The following is an 8,634-nucleotide window of genomic DNA, read 5'->3' on the forward strand; positions in this document are numbered from 1 at the left end:
TAAAAGTTTATATAAATAGATGAAAGACCCAGGATAGCCAACAAAATATTAAAGGAGAAGAACAAAGTTGGGGGATGACCACTAGTCAATGTCAATACTTACTATACAGGTACAGTAATCAAGACCGTGTCGTATTGGTAAAAGAATAGACAAATACATACGTGGAACAGAATAGAGAGCCCAGAAATAGACCTATATAAATATATTCAATTCATCTTTGACAATGGAGCAAAGGCAGTACAATGGAGAAAAGATTCTTTTCAACAAATGGTGCTGGAACAACTGGACAGTCATATGCAAAACATAATAACAAATCTAGACACAGATTTTACAGCCTTCAAAAAAGTTAACTCAAAACGGATTACAGATCTCAATGTAAAATGCAGAACTATTAAACTTTAAGAAGATAACATAACAGAAAATCCAAATGACCTTGAGTTTAGTGATAACTTTTTCAATACAACACCAACAGTACAATTCACGAGGAAAAAGAATTAATAAACATAACTTTATTAAGATTTAACTTTTCTGCTCTGTGAAAGGCACTTTCAAGATAATAAAAAAAGAAGCTACATTGGGAGAAAATACTTTCGAAAGACATATCTTGTGAAGAATTGTTACCCAAAATATACTTAAAAAACCCTTATTGGCCGGGCACATTGGTTCACGTCTATCATCCCAGCACTGTGGGAGGCCAAGGCAGGAAGATCACCTGAGGTCAGGAGTTCAAGACCAGCCTGGCCAACATGGTGAAACCTTGTCTCTACTAAAAATACAAAAATTAACTGGGCGTGGTGGGGCATGTGCCTGTAATCCCAGCTACTCAGGAGGCCAAGGCAGGGGAATCACTTGAACCTGGGGGTTGGAAGTTGCAGTGAGCTGAGATCATGCCACTGCACTCCAGCCTGGGTGACAGGGCAAGGTCCTTCTGAAAAAAAAAAAAAAACCTAAACAAAAAAACTTAAAATTCAGCAACAAGAAAAAACAAAATAACAGTGATTAAAAAATGGTCCAGGCCGGGCATGATGGCTCACGCCTATAATCCCAGCACTTTGGGAGGCCGAGGCGGGTGAATTACCTGAGGTCAGGAGTTTGACACTAGCCTGGACAACATGGTGAAACCCCATCTCAACTAAAAATACAAAAATTAGCCAGATGTGGTGGCACATGCCTGTAATCCCAGTTACTCAGGAGGCAGGAGAATCTCTTGAACCCGGGAGGTGGAGGTTGCAGTGAGCTGAGACTGCACCATTGCCCTCCAACCTGGGCAACAAGAGAGAAACTCTGTCTCCAAAAAAAAAAAAAAAAGTCCAAAGACCTTGACAGACATCTCACCAAAAAAGTTATACAGATAGAAAATAAGCATAAGGAAAGATACTCCATGTCATATGTCATCAAGAAATCCAAATTTGAATAACGAGATACCACTACACACCCAATAGAATGGCGAAAACCCAGAACACTGACAATAGTAAATATTGTCAAAGAAGTGGAGCAACAGGAACACTCATTCATTGCCAGTAGGAGTGCAAAATTGTACAGCTGCTTTGGACAAAATTTGGTAATTTATGACAGAATGAAACATACCGTTACCATGTGAGTCAACAGTTTTGTGTTTCCTGATATCAACACAAAAATGTTGAAATATTATTGTCCACACAGAAACGTGTATACAAATGTTGATAGCAGTTTTATTTATAGTCACCAAAGTTAACCAGGGTGTTCTTCAGTAGGTGAATAAGTAATAAACTGTGGTATGTCCAAACAATGAAACATTATTTGGTGCAAAAATAAAAAAGTTATAAGGTCACAAAAAATAGAAGCTTAAATGTATCTCATTAATTGAAAGAAACCAATCAGAAAACGATACATACAGTATGATTCCAACTATGTGAAATTCTGGAAAAAATAAAACTATGGAAACAGTACAACCAGTAGTTGCCAAGCATTAGCAAGAACACAGGGTTTTTAAGGCAGTGAAATTACTCTATGATACTATAATGGTGAACAGATGTCATTATGCGTTTGTCTGAACATAGTCTATACAGTATCAATAGCAAACTTAAATGTCAACTATGGACTTTGGATGATAACAATGTGTCAACGTAGGTCCAACAATTGTAACAAATGTGGCACTTCCTTAGGAGATGTTGATAATGGGGGAGGCTATGCCTGTGTGAGGGCAGGGAGTATTTGGGAAATCTTCATATCCTCCTCTCAATTTTGTTGTGAATCTGAAACTAACCTAAAAATAAAATGAAATATAAAAATGTAGTATACTAGAACAGAAAAGACATAGAAAGCCTACAATTTTACAGGATTAATATGGCAAAACATTCAAAATAGTTAACTTATTTGAAAAATGTTATCTTAAATAATAGTTGTTAGATATTGCTGAAATATAATGTGATTAAAACAAAAAGACACTGTGAAAATAATTAGATAGTATTATGTACATATTTTTATATTAAAGGCAGTTAGAATTAAAAATATCTATGGTAGAATTTGCCATGAACTTATCAAAAACTTCAGCATCAATTAACTGATCACTTTCTTACTTAAAAATATAGTTTCTAGAGAAGAGTCAATTGAAGTCAATAATTTCAAATTGATTAATTATAAAAAAAGATTGGAAGAATGTTACCAGTAATTTTATAAAGTTAAAAATATAGATCCCTTATGATGATGTTTGGCTAAACCTGTAAATTTATTTTAAAGTATTAAATTGTACACTTAAAATGGGTGAAATTTATGGTATATAAATTACACGTCAATAAATCTGTTAAACATTAAAAATAAAAGAAACCACATTGAAAATCAGCATATATTCTAGGAAACAAAATTAGTAATATAATAGTAGAAGTAAAATAAGAAGACATTAAAATTTATGAAAATGTATCAAAATAATTATTCTATTGTGTTTCTTCATATTTAATAAACAATTTAAAGAAGTATATTTTAATATATATGCATATATGTTATTTTGTTTTTAAGAAAGAGGTTAATTTTAAATAATAATATTTGAATTAACTATTATCGTTCGTTTAGGAGGAAACCATTTACTGTGATCAATAAATAGAAATTTTAAAAATTTAAATACAAATATGATTATGTCATTGTCCAGCTTAATATTCTTCAATGATTTTTCACTGCAATTGAGCTAAAATATGAAATCTTCCATTTTTCTACAAAATCATGCATGATCTACCCAATGTTAAACTCATCCTACTTACTAGTCTATTTCTATCGGACAACTCTCCTTTTTTTTAACTTGCCCAAATCTTTCCCATCTCAGATCCTTTCTATATTCTCATTTTTTGGAAATTTCCCCTATCAATATTGTCAATTGACTAATTAATTGAAAAAAATGATGAATAAATACAGAACTAAAGAGAAAAGTAACCAATACTCAGCTGATATACAGCCTAAAAAAAGCAGGAAAAGCTTCCTTTTTAACCTCCACGCCCGATGCAACGTCTATCAATTTGTTTACATTATCCCCTGGGAGAACAGTAGAAAAAACTCAAGTCCATTTATTTGACATCTCCTCACATACTTGAAAATAAGACTTTATCATTAGTAAGATTCTTAATAATTGAATTAATTTACTAGATATCCCTTATGTGTCTGTTATGTGCAAGGGACTTACTTAATTCAGTGGAGAACGCATCAGATAACACACCCTTTCCTCAAAGAAGACAATCTAGGGGACATAGAAACAAAAACAATTCAAAGAGAAAGGTGGCTTGTGTTATAAGAGACTTCAAAAGAACATATTATACTAATTCTAGCTAGTGGCCAGAAAATTCGTGAAAGAGTTAATATTTGAGCTCAGCTATGTAGGACAGGTGAGATTTCAATAGAATGAATTTAGGAGAGAAACAACAGCATTCCAGAGAAAGAAAAAGAGTATGACATGATGTGCACGTTTAGAAATACAGGACACAGTTGAGAAACAGAAAGGAGCCCAGTTTTCCTGCAACATATGTTATGAGAAGCAGTAAGACATAGACTGAAAGGAGACATGAAAGCAATTTTTCAAAGCCAATGATTCCCAAGCTTTAGGTTCTATTTATTTACAGAGAATGGCAATCTGTTAAAGCTCTTTTGCATATGGTAGTAGCACATTTACAAGACTGGGACATATGCATCAATTATATTAAGTAGGTACTCTGGACCCCTTGACCAGGAGCTTTTCAGTAAGATGGTTACTGCAATTGTCTTGGAAAGTAGTACTATAAACCCAAAGTGGGATGTGGTGTAGGTAACGGAGATAGTAAAGTTAGACCTCGGTTGTGATAAATGAGACATGTTCTATATTCTGTGAGGTTTCTCTGGTATAACTGAGCCTCGATTGCCTACAGTATTAACACGTTCCATAATACAATGTTCGCCAGCTTCCTTCCATTCTCTCTCCCATTTCACCACTTTCCTTACAGTTCTTCCTGGGATCATCTTTCAACCATGCTGCTTGCACTCATATACTTGATTCAGGGATATGAGTGCAAGTAGCACTTGATTCTGAAAACAATACCACCACCACCAACAAAAGCTAACCTCAGTCAAATAACATTAACAAATACAAAAATAAGAACAACTTGAGGGTGGAAGTTGGAAGGAGAGGATTAGCAATGATTTTTGACATTTCGAGCAGAGTTGGAATTTTTATTATCCACACTTAGCTGAATCAAATCAACATAAAATACAAAGTATAATTTGAACTCATAAGATACGCAAATATGTATAAATGGTGATGAATTGTAAAGATTTTACATATGTAAATATTGTACATCTCTGTTTTCACATTTTTAATTAAACATTTCTTTTTATCAAACTGATCGTAAATCAAAGCAGATGAAGGCTGTGGTTCACACACATACCAATATAGCCCAAAACTGAATTCCAAAGATCCTCTGAAATAGCTCCACTTGTAATAGGGAAAGCTGAAGTATAAATTGCTCTCTTTTATTAAACATATACCAAATACAATCTCAATAGAATCTAAGTTCAATATAAAATCTGTAGTTATAAAGGGATAGGTAAAAATGAAAGTCACTGCTTGATCTGTAAGTGGGGAAATAACTTCTGAACATAAAAGCAAATGAATAAATTACAAAATAAGAGACTTAAATACTTAGCTACATAGATAAATTTCAAATGTTAAAATTAAATATAAGTAATGAACTTTGAAAGTATTAAAACACATACAGTATTATTATTAATATAAATAATTCTGACAAATTAATAAGATAAATGCTTCAACTATGAAAGAAAAAACACATAATAGGGATTCTGAATGAAAAAATATAAACGAGTGTTAAACGTTAAAATGTTTAAATATTCCTATTTTAGCTTAACAAATTGGTAAAATCTAAAAATAATTGTGGCTGAAAATTCTATGAATCACCATTCTCATCTACTCTGGGAAGGAGTGTAAATTGGTATGGATTCACAATCCCTCATCCACACTTTCAAAGTTCAAAGGTTTTTCCATAGCTCATTTGCCACTAAACGCTGACTTGAATTCATACGATGCTGTTCATAGTTTTTATTGCTTCTACTTTATGAGACTATCAATACATTTTGCTAAGGAAAGCATTTCCCTAGACTCCAAATAGGATGTTACTTAATAGATGTTAAAGGCAACACATTACCTTTCTAAAATCCAAAAGTTGGAGATCCTCAGGACCTTAATCTAAGGAAAAATAGTAGCATATAGAAATACTTATAAATAATGAGGTTGCTGAGTGTTATACATAATAGTAAAAAACTGAAAATAATCCATTCGTCAATAAGAGAGTGTAAGACAAACAAGGGTATCAATGAATGCTACAATATAATAGTAAAAACACACTTCCAAAAAAATTTGATGACATGAGCCAGAATTGAGGTGATAACAAAACACCTATGCATACGTGAAACAATAATCCCAAGTACATATTTATAGAAAAAAGTATTTGAAGAAAAAGATTATCTTTGGGAAGTAGAATTATGAGTTGTTTTGATTTTTTAAAACCTTAACTCTTGTATTCCATAAATCTTCCACAAATTACGTACTTCTCCAAAAAGAAAAAAAATAAATTCTTTTTTATGCTTAAATTTTGAGATGTTTTCACTTATTTGAGCTCTGAATGAGCTCTAGAAAATAGAGCCCAAGCTCAGAAATTTGGACTAATATTTGCATGGTTCAGACTCTCAGACTTGATGAAACTAAAGGCCATATGTTACCCTTTGTAATTACAAGAAAATCTTTCTCTTTTCTTTATAATTTCAACTTTTACTTTAGATTCAGGGGGTACATGTGCAGGTTTGTTACCTGGGTATATTGCACGATGCTGAGGTTTGGGGTGTGATTGATCCCGTCACCCATAGTACTTAATGGTTCATTTTCCAACCCTTGCTCCCTTACTTCCTTCTCCTTCAAGTTGTACACTATTGTTGCCATCTTTATGTCCACTAATACTCAATACTTAGCTCCCACTTATAAATGAGAACATACAGTATTTGACTTTTCATTCCTTCATTAATTCACTTAGGATGATGGCCTCTGGCTACATCCATGTTGATGCAAATAACATAATTTTGTTCTTTTTTATGGCTGCATAGTATTCCATAGTATATATGTACCACATTTTCTTATTCAATTCACTGTTGATGGGCACCTAGGTTGATTCCATGTCTTTGTATTCTAAATAGTGCTGCAATGAACATACACGTGCACATGTCTTTTTGGTAAAATAATTTGTTTTCTTTTGGATATATACCTAGTAATGGGATTGCTGGATTAAAGGTTAATTCTGAGTTCTTTCAGAAATCTTCAAACTGCTTTCTGTAGTGGCTGAGCTAATTTATATTCCTATCAAGAGTATATAAGCATATAAGCATTCCCATTTCCCCACAGCTTCACCAGCATCTGCTTTTTTTTTTTTTTTTTTTTTTTGAGACAGAGTCTCACTCTGTTGCCCAGGCTGGAGTGCAGTGGCCAATTTCAGCTCATGGCAAGGCTGCCTCCCCGGTTCACACCATTCTCCTGTCTCAGCCTCTTGAGTAGCTGGGACTACAGGCGCCTGCCACCATGCGTGGCTAATTTTTTTTTTTTTTTTTTTGTATTTTTATTAGAGACAGGGTTTCACTGTGTTAGCCAGGATGGTCTCGATATCCTGACCTGGTGATCCACCCTCTTCACCCTCCCAAAGTGCTGGGATTACAGGCATGAGTCACCACACCCGGCCCAGCATCTGTTGTTTTTGACTGTTTAATAATAAACATTCTGAGTGTGAGATGGTCTCTCATTGTGGTTTTGATTTGTGAGAAAATACTTTTCATTTACCAATTGTTGACTCAGGGTATTTGTTATTCTTTATTTATCCAAAAGGAATGTATAAAGAGCTTGAACATAGTTTAAACCACAAGATTAAAAGTTTTAGTATGTTAGAATATTATTATATGTTTATGTAACATTTGTTTGCAGTTTGTATACCACTAGAACATCTATTTTCTAATTCTTTATGTGTGTATATGTGTTTCTGGGTTTATAAGAATGGAGTTTAAAAAACACAAACACATACAAAGAATAACACAGTTCTGAGTTCTCACACCCAGTATTAGTATCTATTAACATTTTGCCATTTTTTTTTTTTTTAAATGAACACCTTCTACTTAAAATTGAAGTCGTCTGGGCCGGGCATGGTGGCTCACGCCTGTAATTCCAGCACTTTAGGAGGCCAATGCATGCGGATCAAGAGGTCAGGAGTTCAAGACCAGCCTGGCCAACATAGTGAAACCCCGTCTCTACTAAAAATACACAAATTAGCCAGGTGTGGTGGCACGTGCCTATAGTCCCAGCTACTCTGGAGGCTGAGGTGGGAGAATGGCTTGAACCAGGAAGTAGAAGTTGCAGTGAGCCCAGACCACACCATTGCACTCCAGCCTGGGTGACAGAGTGGGCCTGTGACTAAAAAACAAACAAAAAAATCGAAGTTTTCTGTGACTTGCACCTTTCTCATTCACACACACATCTCACATGTGTCTTAATTTAATTTAATGTAACTTAATTTAGGAGGGCTAAGTAATTAAACATGAGGCCAAAGTACATAAGAAAGCAGCAGCCTTTTATTGCAAATATGCACACACTCTCGGGGGAGGTTCTTTGGTCCTCAGGTGTGGTGGGGGGAGCCCAGGGAAGTCGCGCCGGCGCTCTCAGGTAAGGTTCCCTGGTCCACGAATGCGGGGGCTGAAGAAGTCACAGCGGCTCCTGCCGGCAGCGGACTTTTATGCATTGGTACTGGAAGGGGAAGGGCAGTGGGCGGGATAAGGGCGTGATAGGGGCGTTCGGTAGGTGCGGCCAGGTAAGTCTCGGTCTCTTCGGATTGACGTCACCTGGCGCATGCTCGGTTGATCTGCATCCTCCCCTGCGAGGGCTGCATTTTCCCGCGCGCGGGTAAGCTGGTGATGAAGAACCCGGAAACAACAGGTACTGCTCCATGTTGTTCACCTTCCTCCATTTTGTCCCTTCTCCCTCACCCAAACAGTAAGTATATATGTATACACACATATAACTCTATGAACAATATATAGTATTCTTTTGTATTGTGCGTGTGAGGGGTATTTAAATTCTATGTAACTTTCATTGTA

Source organism: Piliocolobus tephrosceles, chromosome 2, assembly GCF_002776525.5.
Source record: "Piliocolobus tephrosceles isolate RC106 chromosome 2, ASM277652v3, whole genome shotgun sequence".
Classification (NCBI taxonomy): domain Eukaryota; kingdom Metazoa; phylum Chordata; class Mammalia; order Primates; family Cercopithecidae; genus Piliocolobus; species Piliocolobus tephrosceles.